Raw genomic sequence first — 11,968 nt, forward strand, 5'->3', positions numbered from 1 at the left:
AGTTTTAGCCATTGTGGTGAGTTTGTGGTTGTATCTTATCATGGTTTTAATTTTCCCCTTGAAATGTACATATGTCCCCTTGCTGTTGTCCCAAGGAGGAGAATTTCTGATTGGTTTGAGGGATATGGAGTGGGAGTGGCAATGGCAGGTGATGGGATGGTGGGAGAAGCACTTTCATTAGGAGGGAGGGCTTGTGAATTGTCCCAGCATTGCAGTCCAAAAGGGGGTAGCATCCATGTGCCTATCTTCCTGAAGGCTGTTCCCTCAGAGGGCTGGCTCATTATTAACAGGCATACTCATTTCTCCAGGAGGCTGTGCTTGAGTTATGACAGGCAGAATATGTCCCTCTCCTGAGCAGATGGGCTGCTTGGAAGGCTTTCTGGTACTATATGAACTGGTGTGGCATTTCCAGTCATTTGTTTTCAGAATGACAATGTGTCAGTTTAACTACCACTCCCCTGATACACTTGCCAATTAGAAGAGACAGTGAGAAAACAGCGCAAGAGACAATTATTTATCAAGATGGGGGAAATCAAAACTCACTTTCACCTATTTGTTTGGTTCGTCGATGACCCTTTAAGCCCAGGAACCTCCAAAACACAGAGCCAGGTGAGCTATCAGTCATTTTGCTGTACATTTCCTCAGATCTATTCTGATTTATGGTGGGAAAATAATGGAGAAAACTGGGGATACATCGACAGTCCTAAGTGCTCTCTGTGTTCATTTTAGCCGGCCGCAGCCCCAATGCCTGTGATAACCCAAGGAAGAAGTCATCAAATAAACTGACAAATAGCACTCATTGGCTTGAGAATTGAATATCTAAGTATGAATTCTAACCTGCTACTTGCCAATTGTGTGATGGTGGCATGTTAATTGGTGTTGTGGAGCCTCAATTTCTTTTTTTGTAAGCACAGACACTAAAGTTCATCTTACAAGGATTTTTTTGGGGGTAAAGATTAGTTGGAACAACAAATATGAAAGTACGTAACACATGTAATAGGTTCTCAATATATATTACTGATCTAATAGCCAAAAACAGCTCAGATGTCCTTCTACAGTTGAATGATTAAACAAACCATGGTATGTACATCCCATGAAAAACTACTCAACAATAAAAAAGGGACAACGATGCGTACAGTACAAACAACTTAAATGAACCTGCATAGAATTATGCCAAGTGCAAAAACCCAATCTTAAAAAGTGACATATTGTATGATTCCATTTATATAATATTTTGGTAATGACAAAATTTTAGAAATGGAAAACAGATTAATGGTTGCCAGTGTTTAAGGATGGGAAGATGGCTTGGAGGAAGGTGGGTAAGACTTAAAAAGGATTATAAAAGGACTTTGTGGTGATGAAACTGTTCGATATCTTGAGTGTGGTAGTAGATACACAAACCTACACACGTTCTCAAATTGATAGAACTAAACATACACACGAATACAAGCAAAACTGGGGAAATCCAAGTAAGTTCTACAAATTCTTAATATTCTGATTGTAATATTGAACTACTTTTGCAAAATGTTACCATTAGGGGAAACTGGTTAAAGGACATGTGGGCTCTCCCGCTATTATATCTTATGACTTCATCTAAATTGACAATTACCTCAATAAAATTTTCAATTAAAATATTACTGATCTCTTTAAGTGTAACATGGCATGGATTATAAGAAGCACTATTTAATAACAAGCACAATTTAATAATTTAAGACAAAAAATACACTGCCTTATTAAATCTATTTTTAGATTGCAGGACAAATCCTGACTTGAGAAATCTTAAAATGTGTTTGTGAGGGAGGGAGAAATTACAAGCTATATTAAGGAAATCTGATAGTTTCTAGCAGCTTCTATTTATCCTTCTTCATGCTCTGTCTTCAGATACCCAAAGTTTTCCTCAAGCCTAATTCCAAAAGGAAGAAAGAACCTCTGACAAAAGAAGCCACACAAAGCTGCTGTTGATTTATTTCATTTACTTATTTGTTGCTTCTCCCTTGTCTCTGCCCACCTTTCATGCCCAACTCATCATTAAGCCCTAGAATAATGACTTGTAGATAGTGTGCATTATATATTTGGTGAAGATAATGAAAGGATTTTAAAACAGGATTGCTGATTAGGGTAATTCCTAAGTTACAGGAATAACAGTCTAATGGTAAAATGTTTAGCACCTTGGCAGTTTGGGATAAAAATCATTTTGGCCCTGTTCAAATAGCTCAACAGAACGCCCTACCCACTGTAACCTTATTCACATACAAAACTCATCCTTTCCCAAATATATGTTCCAAGTTTTAAAAATTGAGTCTAAAATTGTAAGGGTATGTGCACATTGAGAAATGAAATGTCATTAACACAAATGTGACTTCTGGTGGGTGTTCTAGACCTATCAGCTGATAATTGATGATGAGAATTTTGTCTTCTAAATAAGGAGTATTCTTATTCTGTCCTGAGAAGGCATTTTAAAGTGTTTTACCTCGTATGTTTGAGGTAATATTTAAAGATTTTGCCCTCTGGCTTCAAATTTCCTCTCTCGATAACAATAATTAACTTGAATTAAGGTTTATGCAAAATGCAATAAAAATAACGCAATATTTTAATTATTGGCAAACCAATTTTCATTTTCTTGAAGTAGAAATAATGAAAAAATAGATGTCAACACTCCACTACTTCCCATGATTTTATTATTTTAGATGCCAGGATAATGTTTTAAAATACTATCCAAATGTGTTTTCACTCTTTGGTGGGTAGTTATTAAAGGAGGAGGAGGAAGAGGAAGAGGAGGAGGAGAAGAAGAAGAAAAGAGGAAGCACCTGCTGTTCTTCTGCCATTAAGATTATGCAATAAGATGAAGGCCTACTGTCCTGGGAGGAGGAGGTAGATACAGCATAGGACAAAATAGTCATTGTTCAGTTTTAAATTTCAACTAGATTAAAAAAAAAACCCTTACTGGGGCAATAGTCTTGAAAGCCAGACTAAAAAAAGAAATAAAGGAGTTTTCTTAGGACTCCCAAAGTTGGGTCCCTGTATAATAGAAACCAAAGCTTAGATGGTTACTATGGTCTGAAAGTTTGTGTCTCCCCAAAATTCATTATGTTGAAACCTAATCTCTAATATGATGGTATTAAGAGGCGGGGCCTTTGGGAGATGATTAGTTCATGAGGGGATAACTCTCATGAATGGGATTAGTGCTCTTATAAAAGAGGCCCCAGAGAGCTGCCTTGCTCCTTCCATCATGTGAGGACACAGCAAGAAAATGCCCTCTTTCAACCGGGAAGTGGACCCTCATAAGACACAAAGTCTGCTGGTGTTTTGGTCTTGGACTTTTTCAGCCTCCAGAAATGTGAGAAATAAATGTTGTTTATAAGCAACTTGTTCTGTGGTATTTTCTTATAGCAGCCCAAATGGACTAAGACAAGAGTTGGCTGTAGAAAAGCCATAGAGTAGGAAAAACAGGGACACAGTGAAAGTCAGGGACACTCCTGCAACTGGAGAGGGAACAGCGTTCCAGTTCTGGGAGGTGACGCTGGGCACAGAGAAAGGAAGAAGATGCAAGTGTCCCCCTACATTCCCATTCTTTCCATCCTCCAAATAGCCCTCTTTGGGGGCAGAAGTAAGGGGTGGTAGGAACACCCAGATAGGCTTGGGAGAATCTGAGAGCACTGGGGTAAGTGACCATCTCACCAGGCATATCCTGGATTAATACAAACATTTCAGAGAAATCTGCAACAACATTGTGCCTCCTTCTTGATGAGGAAGAAGCCAAGTAACAGCAGTGGAGAGAGGTACCTCCACAGCCTCACAGTCTCGCATACTCCAGAGGCAGTAGAGAGTTCCAGGACCCCTAACTTGGGCACAGAAACATTGAAAGGAGAGAGGTGTTCAAGAAAGTCTGAGGACAAGGAAGCTGTAGAGTTTGGGGACCTCACCATGGAGGCAATGGCAAGGTCTATGATCAATAGTAGAAGATGCCAGCACAATGTCCAGAAACTAGCCGTAACTCAGTGGAGACCAGGGCAGGATGCCAAATGAGTAGGTGGTCCAGGCTACTCCCAGAGGATAGCAGGAGGACCAGGCCATCTTTCCTCCAGTCATAAAAGTGCACCTAGTTGGCTGGGCACTGTGGCTCATGTCTATAATACTAGCACTGTGGGAGGCTGAGACAGGCAGATCACTTGAGCCCAGGAGTTTGAGACCAGCCTGGGTATAAGGTACATGGATGTGCTTTGGTCAAGGAATAGGCTGAGGTGGATATCCAGGCCTGCATGACTCAGTGAGTATGGCACACAGGCACACACCTCTACTTGCTATATAACTTGTTTGTGTACATTCATGCTTGGCTTACTATTTTCTGTAAAAGGTATAATTGCCCTGCTAATGCTGTATAGGGGTTCTTGGGGCTCAGCTCAGCTCAACATGGCTTGACATGGTAGGCATGCTGGTGCCCAGAGAAAGAGAGAGAGAGAGCCAAAGCTTTCCATCTTGCAGATGGACAGGAGGGAGCCAGGACACAGCTCGGCTTGCTCATGCCCAGAGACAGAGTTAAGCTGCTAACCCTGAAGGCAACGGAGAGCCGGCCATGCAGTTGCAGGCATGGGGGCAGCAGAAGCCACAGAACCAGAGCAGACAGCTGAGATAAAGGCGGACAGTGTGAGAGAGCTAGTGTGAGTAAGCTATTGATGAGAGCTGCTGCTGAATAAAACTACATTTTACCTGCCTACAACCCCCGAAGTGTTCTTTCTGCCCATCCGCCCTTGGACTTCAGCATGGGCTGGACCTGGACTCCTGGATCTGACACTGGGCAACATGGCAAAACCCCATCTCTACTAAAAATACAAAAAAATTAATCAGGCATAGTGGCATGTGCCCATAGTCCCAGCTACCCGGGAGGCTGAGGCAGGAAGTCGCTTGACCCTGGGAGGTTGAGGCTGCAGTGAGCCATGATCGCACTACTGTACGATCATGATCGCACCTGGGTGACAGAGCGAGGTCCTGTCTCAATTTTTTTTTAAATGGACTTAGTAACCATATTGGGAAAAAGAGGGGGAAGAATTTTTGATAGATAGGCAAAAATCAGAAAAACAGTATACCTGAAAGAAGCAATTAAAGCTAAGAAACTGAGATGTCTAGAGTTAGCACCATCAATAGGGATGGGGGGAGCTCAAGAGCAAGAAATAAAGTTATATTTCTTTACACCCCATTTTGTGAATTTTAAATTTTGACACTGGTATATATTTTTTTAAAAAGTACAGTTTATTCACAGTAGAATGGGGGAAAGGGATGTGGCAAATGCTATCACTGCCCCACCTATATCCCCTTGGCATTTACCATTTCTGTGTGTGTTTGCCTGACATCCAACCACCAGCACCTGCAACCCCTTGCCTAAGAGGTTTATCTGGCAATTGGAACAAGTTTGCCCTGGGAAGGCCGGTAGTGCTGGGGAATTAACACTTCCCAGGGAATAGCCCGTAGCCAATGACTGATGGGAGCTGATGGATAAATGCCCTGGCTCACACATCCCTTGGCTCTGACGTGTGTGATCTACACTGTCTTCCACAGTCCCCAGTGGGTTTAAACTCTAATTGCCCACAGGGATAACCCATTTGACAATGCACACTTCACAGCCCTTCTCTGTCTCAATTTTTCCACTTCATTATTGGTGTTTACCAGGATCACTACCTCAATAAATAATTTGCACTGGAATCCTTTCCCCAGAGTTTGCTTCTGGGGGAACCCAGACTATCAGGGAAGAATATGAGTGGAAGAATGGCCCAAGATAGAGGTCAGCAAACTTTTTCTGTAAGGAGCCAGATAGTAAATATTTTAGGTTTTGTGAGCCACATATGACTCTCTGTTGCATATTCTTTGTGTGTGTGTGTTTTACAATCTTTAAGAAATGTAAAAATTGTTCTTAGCTTGAGGGCTGTACAAAAACAGACCATGGCCCACAATTTGCTGATTTTAGGAGAAGAATCTACTCCAACAAATATTTTAGATTCCAAGGGAGATTCTTCTCTAGTTCAATGCCTAAAATTCTGGTCCTTAATATACATTTAGATTTGTTTTCAATCTCCCTTTGGAAGACACACATTAAAAGAAAGAAGATGAGTAGAGCAAACTAGTGACAAGCACTTTGAAACATTTAATTAGAAGTTCAAAATTGAAAAAGTCAGGAAGGGCAAGTTAAGAAAACAGAACCAGGTACATAGATTGGAATAGCTGGGGCTGATACTCCTCACAGTAGAAGGTAGTATCAGATTCCCCAGGCTTTTCATTACTGGGCTGCCATCATTTATTTTAGTAGAGTAACTTTTGGTAAGTCACCTGATTTCTCCAAACCTAAGTTTCTTCATCTGCAAAATGAGGACAATGATGATGGTGATGATAGTGGTAATATATGCCCAATAGGGTTGCTGTGGCATTTACACAGTACTTGGCCACATAGTAAGCACTTCTTTAGTGCTATAATTGGATCAGAGCACCATCATGAAATGTAATTTGTTCACTCATCTCAATATATGCTAAGCACTTATTATATGCCAGGAACTGTGCTAGGCTCTAGGGGGCGTGAAGATGGAGAAATGGAGAAGAGGGCGGAAGGGCTATTCTTAGTAGAGAGAACAGTAAGAGAAAAGGCTTGGAGAAATGTCAAGCATGGGGTGTTTTCATGGAACACAGAATAGTAGAACATGGCTAGATGGTAAGTTGACAGATGAGGAGGGCTGGGAGGTGAGGAATTCTAGGAAATGAGTCTGGGGCTAAATTTTTAAAAAGCTCTAAATTATTTCTAAGTCTTTGAAGGTTGAGTTTATACTGTGGTTGATGGGAAGTTACTGGTAGATTTTAAGAAGGGAAGTAAAAAATTCAGACGAGTTTTTGATGAGTCTGGCAGAATGGATGCTGTATTGGTGGTGGTTGCCAGGGGAGGTTGGTGGGCTTGGAAGCAGGAAGATTATTTAGGAAGCCATTGTCTTATGTATCAGTTAGCTTTTGCTGCATGACAAACTACTTCAAAACTTAGTGCTTAAAGCAAAAACTATTTGTTTAGCTCACAGTTCTGCAAGTTGGCAATCTGGGTTGACTCAGCTGTGTGATTCTTCTGGTCTCAGCTGGGCTCACTCATGCATCTGCAATCAGTGGCTGTATTGCTTGGGAGCTGTCTGGCCTATGATGGTGTCAGATGTGATGGCTTGTTTCTGCTCCATTTGGTCTTTTATCCTCCAGCAGACTAGCCTAGGCTTGTTCATAAGGCTGAGTTCTAAGAGAGTGAGTAGAAATGCACAAGACCTCTTTAGGTCTAGGTCCAGAATTGGCACAACATTACTTCTGCTTTATTCTCTTGGCCAACGTGTATCACAAAACAAGCTCAGATTCAAGGGAAAGCAAACAGAGTTCCTCTCTTAATGGAGAAACTGCAAAGTCACATTACAGAAACTGTGGATACAGAAAGGGGAAGAATTGTGGCCATTTTTGTAAAACATCTCATGCACCATAGTGCAAGCAGAAGATGGTTAAGGCCTTAACTAAAGCAATAGCACATGGAAGTGAAGAAAAGGGGCTCCATTTCAGAGGGATACTCCTTAATTTCCAGCTTGGGTGGCTAGTTAGTGCTGCCAACCTTTCTAAGACAGGAAATAAGAAGGAAGAATGCAGATTGGCAGTAGGAGAATGTGTGGGAACTGGTTTGGGATGATGGTCAGAGATGCTGCTGGGATAATGAATTCAAGATGTTAAGGAGGCAGGGTCTTCCTTCCCTCTGTGGGCCTGATAGGACTGTCCACATTTCCAGGTTTTTGACTTAGCTCAAGAATGTTGATACCCTGGGTCCATTTCCCCTACAAATCTGTGTTATACACTCCTCAGGTAGGTTCCATTTCACTGAAAGCTTTTCATTTCTCTCTAAAAGACACATTGTCAATTCCCCACAGCTCTATTTAAGAAAGCCTTCCCACTTCCCAGCCTGGTTGTTGTGGTCATCTATTGCTGTATAAAAAGTTACTCCCACTGGGCGCAGTGGCTCATGCCTGTAATCCCAGCACTTTGGGAGTCCGAGGCAGGTGGATCACTTCAGTCCAGGAGTTCAAGACCAGCCTGGGCAACATGGCAAAACCCCGTCTCTACAAAAAATACAAAAATTAGCCAGGTGTTGTGGCACATGCCTGTAGTCCCAGCTACTTGGGAGACTGAGGTGGAAGGATAGCTTGAGCCTGGGAGGCAGAGGTTGCAGTTTGCAGTGAGCCAAGATTGCAGCACTGCATTCCTGCCTGGGTGACAGATCAAGACTCTGCTCCCTGAAACAACAACAACAACAACAACAACAACAACAACAACAACAACCACCAAAAAAAAAAAAAAAAAAAAAAAAAGAAGGAAAGAAAAAAAGAAATTACTCCCAAACTCTGTGACATAAAACAAACACTTATTATGCTCATGGATTCTGAGGTCAGGAATTTGGACAGGGCACAGCAGAAGTGGTTTATCTCTGTTACTCAATGGGGCCCCAGTTGGGAGACAGAGGCTACTGGTGACTTGACAGCTGGAGGCTAGAATTGTCTGAGGACATGTTCACTAATATGTGATGTTAGCTGGGGAGGTTGGCTAGAATACTTATACATGATGTCTCCACATAGCCTGGGCTTCCTTACAATATGGTGGTTCTATTTAAAGGGTGAGCATCCCAAGAAAGAGAACGCCAGGTAGAATATAGAGTAGCTTTTCGAATCTAGTTTTGAAAGTCACACATCACTTCTGCTGAATTCTAGTTGTTGACGCAGTCATGAAGGCCCACTCGGTTTCAACAGAAGGGAAAACAGACTCTACTTGTGGATAGGAAGTAGCAGGTTTCTGGAAAAGCATGTAGAACTGCTTTTTAATTTTATTAATTTAGTTTTTTATTGTTAAGGCAATTTTGGGAAAATATTATCTGCCTTACAGGTCTATTCCCTTTCTAATGGTTGCTAGAAGATTAGCAATCATTAGATACACTTCTACCTATTTTCTCTCCAGCCCCTCATTTTATAGAGTCTTATTCCACCTTCTTCCCATTTCCATCCTTTTCTAAAAAAAAGTGGAGTGTTCCTCTGTCTCTCCAGGGTCCACTCTCCTACACACTCCTGTGATACACCACTCCTTACTCCAACCTGCCTGGAAATTTTGTCTTCCTGTATTTTCCTCACTCTCACCACTGAATCTTTACCCTCAGCTCACAAGCCTTTTCACATCTTCCCCATCCTCTGAAGCCCCTTCCTGGGAACCTGCTGCCTCCCAAGGTAATGTCCTGGCCCTTGTTTTCCACTTAACATTTAATTATTTTTTAATGTGTCTATACTTGCTTCCATTACATCTTCACTATGAACCTTTTTCTTAGTCCTTTGAAACATGGCACATCTTCCCTTTTAAATCTGTTGACCCTGTTCTCTTACAATTTACCAATGTCATCTTAAATTTAAGTTTCATAGCCATTTCTTAATTCACATAATCTTTATTCTCTCTGAAGTGTTAATCAGTGTTGACTATGCCTTTCGTTTTGAAACTCTCCCTTGGCCACTATGATGTAAAACCCATAAATTCTCCTACTTCTCTGTTCCTTTTCTGACTCTACTTTCTATTCTCAACACTTAAGGCAGATGTCCTCAAAGATGTTTCCCTTGTACATTTTTAGGGGATCTCTGAGTTGTCCTCATGGCTTCAGAGCAACCTCCCTATTGTGAGGATGACTTTCAACTCTTTGTCCCAGCCCTGACTTTACCCCTGAACCTTTAATTGTCAATTACTTTCTTAACAATATGTCCACAGCTTCCCTCCAAATCTGCTTTCTTTTCTCTACTTCCTGTCGGAACCTACTGTGAGGACTGCTAACAGTTTTACATGTTCATTCTCACTTCTTTCTTTTAGTAACAGGATCCCCTGAATTTCAGCAGAAATATGCCTGCCCAGCCCCCCTTGCAGCTGGATAGGCTTATGTGATTAAGTTTGGTTCAGTGGGACATGAGCTGAAGTGATATGTGCAACTTCCAGGTCATCTCCTTAAAGAGAGTGCCTCTAGCCCTGGAACTTTTCTTTCTTTCTTACATCATATAGATAAGAACAAAACCCTAAGGGAATGGCAGATCCACAAAATGGAAGGAACCTAGATGTCTGAATAATTTCTAACATTGGCCTTATCAGTAATACATATGATGTTTTGGCCTCCATAGGCTGACTCTTTTGTCTTATTTCCCATTTGGTTTGGAACTCAGAGAAGGGAGAGTGCACTATTTATTGGTCCTCTGACACTCTCAACACTTGCTAACAGCTCCAAATGGTGTGTCCTTCTCTCTCTACATTTCCTTTCCTTCCCTTCCTTTGCTTCTCATTTCCCTTCTCTTTCCTTCTTCTTTGACAAAAGCTGAGAGATGGGAGGGGTTGCTCTGGATTTCAGGGGATATGAAAGCGTTAAATCATCTCAGGATCTTTACACAAGTGTTGGAGCTAAAGTTGGAGTGGTTGGAACCAAATTCAAATTTCGCCTTTTGAGTGAAGCCTTCTCAGCCTCCTCTGGGTTTTTTTTTTTTTTTTTTTTTTTTTTTTTTTTTTTATGTTCTCTGAGTTCTCAGAGCACTTGGTTGCAATCTCTGCTTGGGTACTTGCCTTCTATTACAATAATTTATCTGTTTCCACCCCTGGACTGTGCTGTCCTCAAAGGGAATGATCATTCTAGGCCTATCTTTGTATTCTCACTGCCTATCATGGTGCCTGGTAAAAAGTACATGCACAATAATCATTTGTCAAATGAAAAAATGAAGGACAGGTAGTAGATGTTCAATAAATGCCTGTTTTTAATAGAATGCAATAGTTACGTTTATTGGATTCTTTCTATATGCCACACACATTTATATATGTTAGTGTCTAATACAGCACTTAGTAGCTTATATTATGGTCACCCCTTTTTACAGATATGGAAACAGAGGATCACAGAAGTTAAGAAACAACTAAGGTTGCCCAGCTGGTGAATGGCTAAGCTAGTATCTGAACCCATGTCTTTATGACTATAAAGCTTTTCTTCTCTTCACAGCATCACACTGAGTCTCATTTATAAGGCAAATTTATGTAGTTATATTCCTTGAGGACTTGCAAAATGGGATCAATACAGAACCCAGGGAAATAGTTATCATTTTTTGTCATCCTTTTCCCACTTCCCTTGCCAACCACCATTTATTGAGAATCTACTGTTGGGAGATTATTCCTCATGAGTCTCTTATACATCTGTGCATCTTGCAAGCAGATTCACTGCTCTTGATTCTGGACTACCTTTTCAAGGATGCCTTAGAAGACAGACATAGTGCCTCCTTCCAGAGCAAGGGACCAACACCCTTACCGTCTAGTATAATAAAGGCAATGGCTCCTTCTGGAGTAAAAGGAAAACATGCGTACTGTCCATTGTAAAAGATTCAGGTTTTCTAAGCTCAGGGTTTCTCTCCTGTAATAGAACCCACTTGCATATGCAGGTATCACCTGGCCCTCTTTGGATCATCCTGTGGGAATGGGGGCTTGGAAAACTGATGCAAAAACTGCTGATAATCTGTCTATGATTATTTCTGTGAGTAATAAACTGTCCCTCATTTCTGACCCAGGTATCTGATGTCTTCTACCAGCATCCATAAAATTGTGACAGGCTAGCTTGTTAGTTTGCAAGTAGCATCGAATCTTAGACCCTTTGCAGTTCTTGACACCTACTTTGGGCCAGGTGCTTTAAAATACAGTGTATCTCATCTTCACAATAACACTTTGATAAGGGTGTGAATAGCCCCATTTTCTAGAGGAGGAAACAGATTCCAAGAGGTTTAGAAATGTGCCCAAGTAAGTGGCAGGGGTTGGATTTGAACTCAGAACTATATGTTTCCAAATCTGTGTTTTTTCCACAGTCCTGTAGAAATCCTGTGACCTAGGTCCTCTTTGCTTCAGGGAAAGAATGAGCCTTGGTTATGTTACTTAC

The sequence above is a fragment of the Macaca mulatta genome, chromosome X, assembly GCF_049350105.2.
Source record: "Macaca mulatta isolate MMU2019108-1 chromosome X, T2T-MMU8v2.0, whole genome shotgun sequence".
Lineage (NCBI taxonomy): Eukaryota > Metazoa > Chordata > Mammalia > Primates > Cercopithecidae > Macaca > Macaca mulatta.